The sequence below is a fragment of the Falco punctatus genome (genome assembly GCF_963210335.1).
Source record: "Falco punctatus genome assembly, chromosome: 13".
Lineage (NCBI taxonomy): Eukaryota > Metazoa > Chordata > Aves > Falconiformes > Falconidae > Falco > Falco punctatus.
Window position 1 is genome coordinate 22,203,843 of NC_137593.1, and position 16,467 is coordinate 22,220,309.

General features: G+C 37.6%; 1 protein-coding gene across 2 annotated transcripts in view; it reads left to right on the forward strand.

Annotated features, from left to right (window-relative positions):
* The window catches only part of SPSB4 (splA/ryanodine receptor domain and SOCS box containing 4), a 344,833-nt gene that overhangs the window by 110,616 nt on the left and 217,750 nt on the right, over positions 1-16,467 (forward strand). Inside the window, exon 4 of one of the 2 annotated variants that reach the window (XM_080410339.1) lies at positions 932-5,801. The gene's annotated coding sequence lies outside the window, so the exon portion shown is untranslated. The remainder of the gene's footprint in view (positions 1-931; positions 5,802-16,467) is intronic. The other variant, XM_080410338.1, reaches the window with a different exon arrangement.

Consider the following 16,467-nt stretch of genomic DNA (forward strand, 5'->3'; position numbering starts at 1 on the left):
GACAAAGCAATCAGCTAACAAAAATCTCTGGCAACAAGCAACTAAATTATGACCCTTTTGAGTGTGGAGTCTCATTAATTTCCAGGCCCATCACTGCACCCTCTCATGGCTTTTCAGTCTTCACGTGAAATTAGGTCTTTGGGTGGCAGTTGGTATCTTCAAGCCTACACAACTGGTTCTTTGTGTCATACTTAGTGGTTACCCCAGGCCTGAAGAATGTGAGGACTGAAAGTGTCCCTGAAGAGGTCTGGAGTGTAGTTTTATGGGGTTATTTAAGAAGCATACATTGTCACTACTTACCTTATCAACTGCATGAATTTAACAGATGTCTGCTGTCTGTCTCCTGAGTTACCAGTTGAGTATTTCTACATATTCATCTGTTCATATACATGCCAAAAATAACAGGGGTTGCAATTTATTTTTTTCATCTGGTTTTGTTTTCTTTAAGTAAATGGAAGCAAATAAAGAGTTTATGACAGAAAGAAATAATCTGTTGGCAAAGAATCCATGGTCCAAATTACCTCCTGGCTTTATCACATCCACTGTAGGACGAGAGTTTTCTGTCGGCTTTTCCCCTAACTTGTATCAATATTACTCAATAGAAATGCTGAAGACTGTGGGGCAAGAGCTGCCATGTAAGGAAAAGTCTCTAATGAAACAGCAGCCTTTTCTCTGTGGAAGCATTTTTGCAGCAAGTCAATGATTTCTCCCTGTGTATTAACATCAATTACAGTTTCAGTTTAAAATCTGGAAAATTCATTAATTTTTCTCCTTGTAAGAGTGAAACTTCTAATTCTGATCTTGCATGTGTCACTGATTTTGTAGGAATGACTCCAGAACTAAGCAGTATGAGGTCAGGCTGAGAACCCAGGGTGCTCTTGTACCCAAATTAACTTGGTCTGGAATAACTTATAAATTTTTACTTTTGCAGATAGCTGATCTCTGAAGATGCACAAGAGATCACCACTTGGCAAGCTGCTCTACTGAATTTCACATCAGTACAGATGAGCAGCTTTTTTTCCCCCACCTCAGAAACTGATAGGTGTGGTGTACAAGTAAAGATGACAGAGTTACATCAAACTTCTCTGACGTTTGAGCTTTCTACCTACGTGAATTCTAATGTTTATTTCATGGAATCATATTATTTTTGGAATATTTTCTTAAAGGCTACCCATTGAGGTACACTCAGTTTTCAGCAGGTATAATAAGCTAGCAGGTTGGTGCTGAACAGAATGAACAAGCATTCAGTGTGACATGATTTACTCATGCTTTCTCTTTAGAAAGCTGAATTCTAAGTATCTGATGAACCTGAAAGCACAGTGGCTCCACTTAAGAACAGGCTGGCTCCTCCTAGACAAATACTTTTTGGTGTTTGCCGTAAATAAATAGCTAACCAGAGAGATAAAAAGAACAAACACCATGATCACCTGCCAGTGGCCGTAGTTTATTATTCTGTACCATAATTAATTTAAAAGATATCCAAACTAGAAACTTTTTTTTTTTAATACAGGCCATAAGCCTGCAGTTCCTGGCTATATTCTTAATTGTTACTAATTGGATGCAACAAATTTTTCCAGCTTATTTCAAGGACCAGGAAAAAGAAAGATGTGTAAGAAAGACAGCAGTGTGTGAGCATCACTCAGGCAAGCCTAGTAGACTTTTCCAGCTGGAATCCAAGAACAGCAAGAGATTGCATTAGAATAATTGAACGTCCTGCATGCCACCCCAGTGATTCTGGGACTCAGTAACCACAGTGCACCTGGCGCCAGACAGTGTCTGCATTTTCAGTGTTTCTCTGGATATGAATGATCCAGCTGTCAAACACTGAGTCTGGAGAAATAAGAGATGAGCATGATACAGATGTACAAAACTCTTTTATCAGATTTATGTTTCTGAAAGAGCGATGTTTAAAAGAATTTATCAGGAAAGCCCCACTAATTTTTCAGGACAAAAATAAACATAATCATTTTGGGGATAAGTGACATACTAAACAGGAGACAACTGTATTTTTAGGACTAAGGAACTGAGCTAAAACAGGGTTGCATGGAGCCACATGCAAACACATAAATTATTAAAATGTGTTGCTGCTATTACTCAGATGCTAAGTAGGATGAATTAAAACTTGCCTGCAAGGAACTAGGCAGGCATCCTTTAACCCTACTACTGCTGTTTATAAGCTCTGCTCGGTGCTTGTGGCTTATATGTCTGGAAAAGGGATAAAATGTTTTGTGGGTGCAGTTGCCTGAAATTTGCTTTGACAGGAAGTTGTTTAAATCCATGAAAACAAATTTTACCACTTTAATTGTTGTTCTTTTAAAATCACTTACTCCAATGTTTTAAGAAAAACAGTGTTTTGCTTTCCAGCATCAAACCCTTTGTAGCCTGACTCTTGAGTAGTATTATCCCGTTATTGTATTCTTTGCAGCCCACCATGAAAATGGTACCGGTACAGAGTAAGGATCGTTCAGACAGGTCAATTCATGTGAAGCAGTGATAAATACTAATGTTCATTCTGATGTAGCAATTTTCCATTTGTGGAAATGAAAGTACTTTTCCAGGTAGTTACTTTTATATTATTTGGTTGGGGATACTGAAGCTAGTTGGCTTCCCCAGGGTCACAGCAGCAGGACCAACACAAGAACAAAAATCTTGATAGATAGTTGTTTCCATGCTGTACTTACAGCTGCACAGGTCACAGATCTCAGGGCCTGGAAGGGGTATTTCATGAACAACTGAGAACATTCATGTCCTTTTCAAAAAACATTTTATGGCCAAAACCGTAAGACAAGAAGAGACCAAGAACTCTAATATAATGTAGTTAATAGGCAGGTTTAAGTTCATTTCTATTCCTCAATTATAGCTTATTAAAATAAAATTTTTGGCATTTAAAATGAGAGCTGGAAGCACTGCACTCAGAAGCAAATTGAAGTGAATTTCAAATAAAAGAGCACAGAACAAAACATTTTTTTAAAGGCTATGCAGATAGGTAAACTTTGCATTAATTTAAAGTTCTAATACATACTAATAGGTTTTAAATGTTGATGACTCGGAGATTGCCTTAAATAATTTAGACTAGTGTTTGCTAATGGCTGTGCCAACCAGAATATAAACATACACAAAATTTGATGCAGATATAGTAACCTTCCTGTCTTACTATAAATCTATTTACATTCAAATAATTTATGAGTTGTGGTGTTCATAGTATGCCTATAGAATAAACATTCAATACAAGGGGAGAAATAGCAGTGGAAGTGTGAAATAGCAGATTTTTGTGTTAATCTTTAATCGGTGGAATACATATATCTGTATAATGGAGCCCTTATTCATCTATTTATATGTTGTTCCATTCCTTCACGAACTATCCCTGGGTTTTTTTCGTGAAAATGTATTGAAGCTCTTTGCCTTGTGAGTTTGAAAGTGCTGCCTATTTGTGAAAAGCTGCAAATATGAACATCCTCACCAGTATGATCAACATCCTCACTTTGGCTCTCCATTATATATACCCAGTCTGAGTCCCCTAGACTCTTCTTTAAGCAATGGAAAAAAAGATAGTCTAGATAACGACCTCTTTCACATACCCTAGATATTGATATTAAAATGTGAATGTTAGATTATTTTGCATTGTCTGACCCGTATTAATGGACCACAGAGCAAAATGGTCATTGTAGTTATGTGGTTTGTAGTTAAGTGAGCAATAAGATTAAAATATGTTGCGGGCTAGTTCCAACAAGCAGTATTTAGGTCTAGTTCCTGTGCTTGGCTGTACCCTCTGTCCGCACCTCTGAATTATACGTTTAAATGTTTGACTGCAGTCTAACATTGAGCCTTCACAATTTTATGGATTGCTATTATGTCATTCAAGTTAATAGGAGTTTCTTGCCATCTTACATGACACCTGGACCAGATCCTTAATGGCCTAAGTCTGAAGGTGTGGTGATTTTGCAAATAGCCTTACACACATTTCTGATATGTAGGCTTTATTTAAATCTGAGGCATTATATTTTATGCGTTTAAAGGTAGTTTTTGGACATTTCTAATGTTTAAATCTAAATATATTTACTTTGCTTGTCATAATAAAGTCTCTGATATGACAAAGCAAGTTTCTAATACGAATTTCAGCAGGTGTGTAGTATATTCTGTTTGTGTAAGTTGTTCAATGTAGATTCTTTATGAACACAATTTGATAGAAGAAGTTGAGATAGAAAGACTATATGATCCCATTTTTCTGTGTAAATCCATTGTTGCCATTTTTCTCTTTTTTAATTTTATTTTTTATTTTTGCACTTGAACTTTTATTTGAATCCTTCTTGTAGGGTAGTTTTTATTTTCAGAGAGATGGCTGACTGCCAGAAGGCAAAGCTGGATTTTCTCTATTTACCAAAAGTCTCCAATGTGACCTTGAGTGTACATCTCAGATGCCCAGAAGTACTTCTGAGCACATGAGCAAATTAAGATCAGTCATGTTCTACTTCATTTCCCAATCTTTCCCATTTATTCCAGGGATGTTCTAAAGACAAATAAACAAAATAAAAGCATTGTGGTGCTCAGATACTACTGTGAGGGGAATTAATAAGAGTACTTGAGACAGTGAAATTACAGTTCCTTTCTAGACAGTCCTTGACACAGTCCTCAACAATCTCCCTTGCAATGTCATTGTGGGTAGCTAATGAGGCTCCTGTAATGCAGAGCAGTCTGCTTCATTATTTAAAATTCAGGGACATTCTTCAGCTGTAGCAGCATCACAAGCCATGTGAGCTGTTACCAACATTAGCAAAATGCCACTTTCATCACATCCAAAAAAAGCACATTGGCTATTAGCAACAATCTGCCCACCTGCTAATGGATTTAGTGCATAATCTACACAAGTCATTCTCTGCATTTCAACATGAAGATACACAACTGTAGAGATCACATCCAAGAAAATGTGACAGCTTCGCCCAAGCTGTCAAGTGGAGGCTGGATATTTGTTATTGAGTAAGAGGGGACGTGCTTATTTTTGTACCCCTTGCCTGAGTAAATTCCATGAATGAATTTGAACGATGGCTCAGATGTGACCTCAAGCAAGCACTCTCTTCTGTGTTAATGAGTGTTGTAAATCAGACCAGTTATAAAAATGCAAAAGTTTTTGAGAGCACTGTAGAACTGGTACAAAATAGAGTAGCAATAAGAAGGCACTCTACTACGAACGTTTTCTTTTACCAGAAAATGAAGGTTTGATCTGTAGTGAATTAAGCAAAACTCTCCTTATTAAAGTTACAGTTAACAATGTTGTTGTTGGGCTCTCTTTTATCCATTTAGAACCATAAGTGAAAGAGTTACCAGCCTCATCCTTTATAAGGCTGAGCATGGAAGCACTTAACTAAAGACAAGTAAATAATTATCTCCTACAGACCTGATAATTATAATTCAAAGGAGTATTGTAAGAAAAAAGGGGCGATCAACAAGAGTTAAAGAAAGTAGAAAATATTGATAACTTTCAAAAATTTCCCTTTTCTTCACTTCATTATTTCCATTTCCCTATCATTATAATTTTTCATTTAATGTGGTAACACCTATCTGAGGGTATCTGAGAGTCTTACTCATGAGATTTCAGTAATATATTAATTTCCATAGTAATCTGCTTCATTTTTCTTTCTATATCACAGAATTATGTTTCTGGTGGTCTCTGGAGGAACTTCAGAAATGTAAGTTGGAAATGAATCGACACTGCATCCGTCACATTTTATGCTGTTGCCATGAAAGTGAAGCAATTGTGGACTGGGCTCCAGGTTCCGGTGATATAGGTACTTGTCTTAACACAGGTAGATAAATCATGTCAGTGTCATGTGGTAGCATGAGAACACAAAGTCAAGCACCTTAATCTAGTGCCTGAGATCTCTGATGTATTTGCAGAAAATGTCAAAAACATTAGCTGCTGTAAGGTCTTGTTTATAGAAGTGATAGGTTAGCTTAAACGTTATTTCTGTATCTTGCTATATCTGCATTATGTTTTTTTTTTATCAAATATGAACAAGTGTAAAAGACTACTGTGTTGACTGCTAAATGCTGTTTGGTAGCATTAGACAATCAGCTTGTTCACCAGTATTGGTTTTTTCCCTCATGCCAGTCTTTTGTGCTGTCAGGCTATAATGCTGCACATTTAAATCTTCCTGGATCACACTAACGTTGCGTAGGTTCAACTCCTTATGAATGTGAGGAGTTCTTGTTTGTAATGAGCTCCTGTGCAGCCAAACTTTCTCTCCTGAGTTTATCTGTGAAAGACTCCCACTTATGCTCAAAACTGTTGCCTGTGATGACCGAACTGCTTGCTGTCAGATTTGTTATTTTACCTTTTTTTGATACAGGTGAGTTCACAGCTGTACACATACCTATGATTTTCCAAAGAGCAAACGTAGCACTTAATAAATTATAATGGACATGAAATTTGGTGGGAATGGGCACAGCAGCAGCTGCTATTCAGTACTAACATTTAGTTTCAAAGTAATACAGAGATTTTGAACAACTAGTGATGTTCAAATATACAATGGCGTCTTGGGAAAACCTATAAAGAGCTCAGTACAAACCTCATCTCGCCACCCTTATCTACAATGGCACAGGGGAAAAGAAATGGGAGTTTTTAACAAAAAAAAAATAATAAATGTATTTGTGCAAGAAGGATTCTCCTTACAAAAGGAAAGGAGGGTAACAGTAAATATTATGATGCTATTATAAAAGTGAGTGGTGTGTGCTTTTCTGAAACACTGTGTTTACTCTTGATTTGTACCATTTTTTGTCTTTCAGTTACTTCAAGGTTACCCTTAGGAATTTTCTTTATATGAGACTATATTCCATTACAATCCTCATGAATAGCTAGAAACATGACTAAGACTCCTAGTATTACTAAATTTTACGTGTCTTTCTGTGCACTTTTAAGGTCCTGGCCTCTTTCTTCTTATAATACATTTATGCAACAAGTTGCTGTTCTTACAAAGTTGTTCTTTTCTTCTCCCTGTCTGTCATAACTTTAAAACCTCAAGGAACATCCTTAATGCATAGAGTTGTGGGCATCTTGTCAGAAACAAAATCAATACACTAGAAAATTATTTCATTGAGAAATGTAATCAGTTTGTCCAATTATTTAGTCTGATAGCACAATGTATGTCTGTGAAAAGCGGGAAGTGCTATTGAACAAGTGTATTTTCTCATGTCAGTGAATAAACAGAGTATAACTGTTAGCCTCTGCAGAGCAGTAAAGAAAAAAGGAACTATTAACTCAAACCCTCATTTTTATTTTTCTGGAATAGACAGAGTGGACTATCTTGATGTATAGTATGGTTAATATTGTATTACTGTTCAGGTTTGAGAAACTGGGAAAATATGAATACTGGAAAGTATGGCTCAAAGCCATAGGAAGCAAACTGCATGAATTTCCTCCCTAAGAGATCTCAAATTCCCAGCCTGAAGTGTGTGTTTTCAGATGTGATTCCTTTTACAGTTGCAAATTCTTAGCATAAAACCCAAACTGACCTATTTAGTACTGGGAATATCATTTAATAGAGATTAGTTTATATTCTGACACATTTTGTTCACCTTAAGATAGGGCAGATAAATTGTGAAGACCCGCGTCCATCTCAGCTGGTAGGGAAAGCTGTAATATACCTGGCATTGTTCCTTTAGTCATTCCCCATCACTTCTGTGTTTGGTGTTGTCTTGTTAGTATGATTTTCTGGAAGTGGCAACTTAGTTGTGATTGGAATTTTTTGTGCCAGGAAGGGCTACTCACAGCCAGCTGAGGCTGTGCTACACTGGCCAAAACATATTACCTGCCACATTTAAGAAAATGAAAGTGGGAAAGGAGATGGAACAGCAATCAGTTTGGTCAGGACTTGCTATTTGTTAAAAAATCCAGTATATGTGTGCTTTACTGAATACTCATGCAGTCTGTCTGTTGCAACTGCTTAGTTTAGGGTTTGTGTTTTTTTAAAATATGTGTTTAAAGGCAGATAATGGAGACAATAAAAAAGAAGAATGGTGTTGGGTTGATGGTTCCTCTGTTTCTGGTCTCATAGGGACACTTGTTGCATGGTCTATGCTGGAAAGTCAATGTTCCCCTTCATTACCTTCCCTTCAAACACAGGAAAAGCCAGTCTATGATTCTGCTGCTTTTCCGCCTACACTGGTAGGTAGCAGCAGAAAATATTTGCCTGTGGAAAATCAGTACCTAGTACAGCAAGGAAAGTGTAGAAAAGAAACTATGTGCCTGCAAAAAGGTTGGTAGACTCACTTGTGTGTCGAGAAGCATGGGCCTGGGCTTCTACCCAATGGAATCAGAGTTTGATTCCTGTTCCACTCATCTGGAGGCTCAGAAGAAGAGAAACTGGTTTTTTTTAATGTAACAGTTCTAAATCCCTTGGTGACTATGTTGCTAATTTTTGGCATAATCTTCCTTATAAATTTAGCTTATGCTATTTATGCCATGTCTGCAGATAACCGTCCAACTCCTATACCTCTAGCTAGGAAATGCTTACTGACTGTGACTAATAAAAATAAAAACACGTTGTGATGCTCCTTTACAGAACCTGTGATGAATCTGGAGCATGAATTTTCTCCCACAAGTAATAAAGCTAAGTAGGTTAGTGAGGCTGAGAAATGCTTTGGATGAAGAAGAAATGTAAAAATAGAAACCTGCAGTTGTATGATGGGGATGTTCAGACTTTAAATTTCAGTGAAGAATGTGAGTGTGTGTGAAAAATGGGAAGGCATTTATCCCTTCCTAAAAGTTTACCCAGTTTTTTTCATTGTTAAAATAAGGAGGCATGAGATTGTACTAGAGGGATTTTAAACGGGTTCAAGAAAGCCCCAAAAAACCAAAAATACAGCTTCTTAATTTGAGCTGGTTTTATGATTGCATTTATAATCTGCTAATTATCACTGCCAAAGAGAACTTGTTCTTTGTAAAAGTACCCAGCTATGTCTCATTGTCTTCAGAGCAAGCAAGTTGCTAGCTTCATACCACCCATCTGTCTGATCTAATACAGGTCCCATATGCTGCAGAGAAAGAATTTGAGTCATGTATCCCTGACCAGGGAGGAGTGAAAGTGTCAGCCACAGGTTGGCCGTGGTGATCGAACAGATCTTGTGCCTACAGTACCAGGTACAGGCAGGTCATTAAGCCCTCTCCTCTCCCAGTCATACTAGGCTGTTGAGGAAACTGGGGCCACACTGTCCCCAGCCCCCAGGCTTGGATGTTGTTCAGTAAAAGCTGTATTTGTCACTACTGTCTGCGAGGGCCACAGTCTAACGGATTCAGTATGGCTTTCTCCATTTCAAGGACAAACTGGTAGTTTCAGGGTAATGCTTTGGACAAGTAATTGTGCATGCCCTGGGGAGCTGTGGGAAATGTGTTGCTGTGCCAGCAGCATTCCCACTTGGGGTAAACTAATCCTTCTTGTACATTTATGCTCTCTGGGCTGGTCATTCCGCTCTGGTTTTTGCAGTTCTTTCTGTGTATGCTGGAGATCTTTTTTGTTGCTGTTTTGATAATTACAGAATATATATTTTGCAAAGGTTTCCAGCTGCTGCCGCCATCTGTCCTGTACCAAACTACATATTTTTTTTTTTTTTTTTTAATCAGCACTTAGTCTCTGCGGCCACAGGAGCTGGTGTGATGCAGATTCAGTACTGCTAGTGACAGGCAGCCTAGCAATGGGTGGAATGGGGTCTTTTTAATGATTCTTGTGGGATTGGATTCAGAATGTGGACTATGTCTCTGTCATTCTTAAACTGGGTTCCTCCATATCAGAGATTTGGAACGGGCTGTTGGTAATACGGGAGCACACATAATAAGCCTGGGAACTATACATTCATTGTTAGAAATAAATGGTATTTGATATTCTTGGTAAAGATTTCCTATTTAAGCTGTACTTCCTCTTGTTCTAAGGGGCCCCATCTGTATGCTTCATTGCCTTTTACAATGCTGAACTTAATTCACACCATGCTAAAAGTGCCCTTGAAAACAGTTGTCCCTGATGACTCCTTGCCCCAAGTGACCTCTACATCTGTCACTAAATACAGTTTTCAGCATTTTAAATCTTTAGTATTTAGAGTGAAAAAGAAAGGAATGCTTCAGAGCCCACAAGAAGATAAAAAATTGTGAGAACAAGTGGTATAGTCCCTCATGTCACTCTACCCAATAGATAAATATGGTGTAGACTTATCAAATCTCTCTTCGCTTTATTTCAAGTCACAGCTTCTGGTTTTTTTGAACTTTGATGGAAATAGCACTGTCTTCCACTTGCCTCAGGTGTAGGCTATGGACTACCTGATACAGCAGTTTCCAAACAGATGGTTGATTTCTTCCTGTGTTTCAATGCAATTTCTTTTCATTTTTCATCAATATTATAACATAAGGCATATATCTAATGAAAACTGATGAAATTCTCCTTGACTTAGTTCTATTGCTACAATAACCCAGGAGGTCACTTTGTGATTTCCAGCATTATTCCTTTGGGCTTTCTACTATCTTAGCCAAATTCTCCACCATGAAGCTTTTTTGCAGCTATGCTATTAACTGAAATAAATGTTCTGTGTTAGCTTGATATTCAGACATTACAGTGGCCACTGAAGTTCATTTCTCTCAGTAAAGTAGTTATGTATGTTGCCACCGATTCCATCTTATTTCAGAATCAGAAAAACCTTTTCCTGTGACAAAAAAAATATCCTTTCCAGTAGATAAATGCTAAATCAAATTGTACAAAAGGTATTTGAAAAATAAAGTGTGCATATTCTTGTTGAATGTTACCTTGATTTAACTAAATCTAAGAATAATAGGTCTCTGGCTGGTTTAATTTCCCCTTAATTAGTAGAACAAAGACTATAAGGAATAAAAGAATGAATCTTACATCAATCTTGAACTCAGCTACTTCACAGCAAAAGCTTGCAGTGAGCCATTGAGAAAGAAAAGGCAGAAGTGAGAACTGCAGATTTAGACGATCATCATTAAAAAACTAATGATGTTTGGAGATAGAAATAACTGAATAAGGAGGGGCGGAGAAATTGTGCAACTCCTTTAACATTATAATACAAAGATTTCCTAAAGGTTTCCCCTACAATTCACATTGCCGGGCAGCTGGGCTAGGCATGTAGCTGGGAAGCAGAAGGGATGAAAGGAGCATGTCCAGGAATCTCGTGGGGACTGCATGAAATCTATCAATCCCATGGACAGTTGAAAAGGGACTTATCACAGCAATCTATGTTTTTACCCCCCTGCCAACCAACAGAGCCTCCATTTAGGATGTTTCCAAAATAGCTTTTCAGGTTTATAGAGGGGTGGAAGTGATCATGCTGTAAAGCCACTGATCTCCCTTTCTTTGCCCAATGGTTATTCCACCTCCTCTAGAGGGGCACTCAGTCTTAGAAACTATTTCTTTAATGTTTCTACTTCCACCCAGCTTTTTAACAGATATCTAAAGCTGCAGCCACTCTGAAGGGTGAATGAGACCGTGACTGTTGGCTGGTTGGACTTTTTATGTATTCCATATGGAAGTAAAGAAAGCATTTAAGCAGAATTTTAGTGCTGACAACTGTGTCAGGAAGAGCTTAGGTAGGAAGAAGAGCAGGAATGGTTTATTTGAACTCCTTGGAGGCCTGCATTTCTGTCCTCATGAAAAACAAGGAAAACAAACAAAAACCTTTTAAAGAAAAATAACTGCTATATTCTCTGTCACTTTGTTAGTGCTGTTGTGCATAAGCTGAAGAATGTGAGGAAGTGGGGAGATGATGAGTTAAGACAGACTTATGGCAAAGAGTTGACTATAGTCTTACTTTAATCCCACCATACGTGCCATTGTCACTGGGAAGTCACAGCTCTGGCACCTTGTACCTCTCACTGCAGGTAGGCAGTCTGTGAGTCAAACTGGGAAAGAGCACTGGACAGCAAAAGGAATGACATGAGTGTTCTGTATAACTCATGAGAATGGAAAAAGAAGAAAATTGGAGAACATGGCTAGTTCAAGTGTTTTCCCCAGCCCTAAAGTTTTATTGCAGTCTTTACAGGTCGTGTATACACCCCAACTCCATCACAGCTGAGTTTTTATTTCAGAAGCTACTGTATTGTTCCACCTGACTCGCTATGTGGTGCATGTTCATGTGGATGTTTGGTGAAGTGACCTTCTGCATTCACTGATGCTTGAAAGAATTATTACTTATCAATAATTATACTCTTTTACAATTCTGAAACATAATGTCTGTGATGTTTCTCTGGCATGTTTGATTATTGTAGATGGAAGGATGAAGATGGAAGGAGAAAGCTGGATTATTTCTATGCGATGTTATTTTGTTCTGTCTTCAAGTTGGCTAGGTATAAGGCTACACCATTTTATTCAGAAGCTGCTGTATATACATTTCATACTTTGTTCTCAAATCCCTGCATTATTTACTTGATATGTTGCCACTTCTGATTTATACCAATGAATAAATGAGATCAGAATCAGGTGTCTTGTCCACACATTTCCTTTGCAGAAAGTGCTGCTGGGAAAGTCCCACTTTTTTCAGAGGTTCTCAAATATTCTGTATCCAATTAATTTACATTCATGGATAGATAAAGTTCTCTTTAATTTTTCCATGCTCAATTTTAATGCCATCAGATAAAATCTTAAACCATGAGAGAATGGCAAAACACCTTTCCTATCTTTTTTTTTTTTTTTTTGTTTTTTTTTTTTTTGTTATCTGGGATACTGCCATGATTTTGTTTCTCTGCTTCTGCCTCTGTAGGTGAAAAGAGATCAAATCAGATTAAGTAAGGTTGCATGTTCTGTGTTACATTAGTACTTTTGGTCATTTTACTTTTTTGGTGATCTAGCTAAAGAATTTTGATCTCAAAGGGTGTCTTAATATTTATCCTCAGTCAATTAATGATTAAAATAAGTAATTAGTATTTTGCTAAAATCTACCTATGTTTTTTACATTTTGTATCAATAACGAAACCTTGGAGGGATTTTCAGCACCACAAAAGCATTTTGTAGCGGCTGTGTTGGTAAGGGCTACTGCAGTGTTATTTTGAAGTTTCATATCCATACATACTTTCACAGGTAGGGTCACAGGGCATTATAGCAGGGATACTGTCTGGAGCTCATCTGGAAAATGAAGTCAGTGATGAATCCTGGGACATGTAGTCTAATCAGGAAGCTCCAGCTCTGGGGCGAGTGGAAACCAGATGTGTTTTGGCACTTCTGGTGAATATTGGCTATTGTTGAAATGGTCCAAAGTGATCTTCTGATTGAACACGACTAGTAACAGTTTTTCAGAACAGGTTCATATGACCTGAGGAGGAAGACTGTCTTCTCATTAGGAAAAACCAAAAAATAAATAAAACTTTTAACAAAACCAAAACTTCACTGTAAAAAAAAAAAAAAAAAAGTCAGTTGTGCGGAAACTGCAGTGAAACTTTGTAGTATTGTACTCTAGAAATACACCTTTTCTGCAGCTTTTTTTTTTTTTTCAGAAAATTATCCTAATTTACATTGCCCAGACCTTGAGTTTCGTGATAAAACATTGATCCTCTTTTTCTGTCATTCTTTGGAAAGTGGAAGTTTTTCCCCTGTGGGGGATGAGTGCGTGTGGTCTCTGGAGAGGATTCCTGCAGGACTGTAACATGCCACCTCTCAAAGCAGCAAATGTTTCACCCTCAAAGCTCCCTGGAGGTATTTTGCCTCATGAGCATTAGTGTATATGTTTTCTAATCCAAGGTGTAACATAAGAATATGATTAACTAATATAATTAATCACCAAAATGCCCTTTTGAGTCCTGAGAATTAGATTTCCTTCCCACTACTTCACAGTTCAGTTCTGTTATCCCTTTTTTTGTGCAGTGCCTTGCCATGCAGGCCTTCCTGTGAAGGAGTAGGGCTGTGTACGTTAAAGGGAGTGCTCTGCCTCAGCGAGGGTGACAGGATCAGGCCTTCTGAGTTCAGTCCAGTCACAAACAATTAATCCCCGTTAAAGAAATTTGTAACTATGGAGGGAGTGAGGAATTCTGTAGGAATCAAAACTTTCAGCAGTGCCTCAATTCCTGCAGAAAGTAGGGTTTAATGTTTTCAGTGGGAAGGTCACCCACTGCATGTCCCTGTGTGAGTAATCAGCTGGTTGTGAAGGTAATGCGTCTCTACTTGTTAGTGATGGTCTTCCTCCAGGATTAGCTGTTACACAGAGCTCAGCTTGTTCTTTAGTTTGATGTAATTAATTCATGACCATTCTATGTCCAACTCATCAATCTGGTAACTTAGAGCGCCAATTCATTAAAGTCATAATTTGTCATCATATTTATTTAACTACTAAGTTATTTTCCATACTCAGTGAATATACTTGGCCACTACTGGGAGAAAAAATTAACTGAATTGAAAATGACATGTATAGGAGGCTTATAGACTTACTAGAAATGCATAACGGGTAAAAGGTAGTAAAGAACCAAACTGTTTCAATGCATCATATTGTTAGCCTTGACCACCACAGTGTCACCTCCTTTTGACCAAATGAAAATGTTAAAAAGGAACATATCCACAGATCAGGGGCCACTGGTCCAGGCAAACTACAGCTGACTTTGAACATAGATAAGAAAACCAATTTCAATTATTTTATCTCAGCGTTTCCAGTAGACTGTTTACCTTTGCTTTTAATTTATAAGAACAGCATTTCCCCCTCTTATTTCTCATGTAGTATCAGAATTTACTATCACTTGCCATGAAGAAAGATTATTTTTATTTATTAATATCATGTACATAATGTATAAACAGAACATCTATACTTAATTAAATAAAAACCTTAAATATCTGCAAAAATAAAATATCTTATGCATGCCATGTATGACTACAATCACTACTTTGATGTGTCTAATATGCACAGAATGTATTAATACTGGAGTTTCCTGCAATGACAAAAGAATCATTTGGGAACTTAATTTTATTCTGCAATTTACTCTTTAATGGTTCTGCAGTGAGTTTTCTTTCCTCAGAAATAAAGCAAGTGTTGGGAATCTGATGGCATGGTTCTTCAAAGCCTGCTGTAATTGCAATGCTCATTTTATTTTGTTTCAGTGCTACAGCAGGAGAATGTTTAAAAAAAAAAAAAAAAAGGGTCCTTGGGTTTTCTCATCAGAAAGCACCATCTAGCGTTAGTTTTTAAAACTTTGGCCAAAAATATAAAAGACTACAAAAAACCAAATAATCCAAAAACTAACAACCAACAAACTTCGCTGTAAAATAAAAGTCTTGAAAGGAGAAATGACACTGGCTGCACAAGTCACAGTGTTGGTTCATTAGGCTAGTATAGTAAAAAGATTTCCTTGGCACTGTTGAGTAATAAGTTAACTCTAGGGTCCTTCCAGAATGCTTTGAATCATCTCTCACTATCATATATTTTTTGATCTCTTGCATTCCAACCTGAGATACAAGGCAGAAACATTTCTTTGTGACCTGAATGCGCGTGAAATGGCTATATTTCATACAGAACGTAAGAGAGAAATGACTCCATTCAGCAGGCAGGATGCTGTAGTAAAATCTAATTATTTTTTTTTTCTTAAGCATGCTTATTCTTGTCACAATATTAAAGCCATGTTTGTCTTCTAGTTTATGTATTTTATTGTTTAGGCTTGATTCTAAATGCATCCACCTGTCTTATAGCACCCAGTAGAGTGACTACATTTACCCCCAGCCTCTAGGGTAGCCTGGCTTCTTCGGCAGTAGCAAACTTCAGATGATTAGTCCACCTAATGTGTATGACTGAGGAGAAAGCCTGAGTTTTGGTGGGATGAAAATGAGCAGGACTAGCTGTAGGAAGTGAATGTTTCTTTCCTGACAGTTCATGTGCTTTTGGTTAGGACTGCACAGAGGGATACCTGGGCGCTCTCCACTGCCCCGATGAGCATTTTATACATGTTTCAATAAAGCATTTCACACAGAGTACGAAAGTTTCAGCAGAGACTGCTGAAAAAAACTTGCCGTTGTGTTCCCCCCAGCCCAGGAGGGGTTAGAACAGCCTCATTGATGCGGGTGAGAACTGTTTGTCATGTTATCGTGTTTTAGCTAGTAAGGAACGCAGCCAACTTGCTGCTGACAGGACCAGTAGATCACATGAATGATTCTTGAAGCTGCAGAGTACTCGGAGTCCTCTTATCTTAATAGAAGCTCTAGATGTAAAATCTCTCCATGAATTGCTAATATATAAAGTATGTACTGGTGAATGCTGTAAGGGAAGTGTCTTAGGCATGGTATAGCAAATGTGACATACAGTTATCTCCTTTGGGAAAAGGACAATTAAATTTTAGGTTTAGATGAAATGAATATGGAGCAGTATTTAGCTTGCCCGGTGTCTTTTGAATCTGTAACATTTAATATGTAGCCAAATTTTAAATTTCAGTCTCTGGACCAAATACATGCATAACAATTAATTATCAAGAATTTGATCTAAAACCCACTGCAGTCTAGGAAACATTTT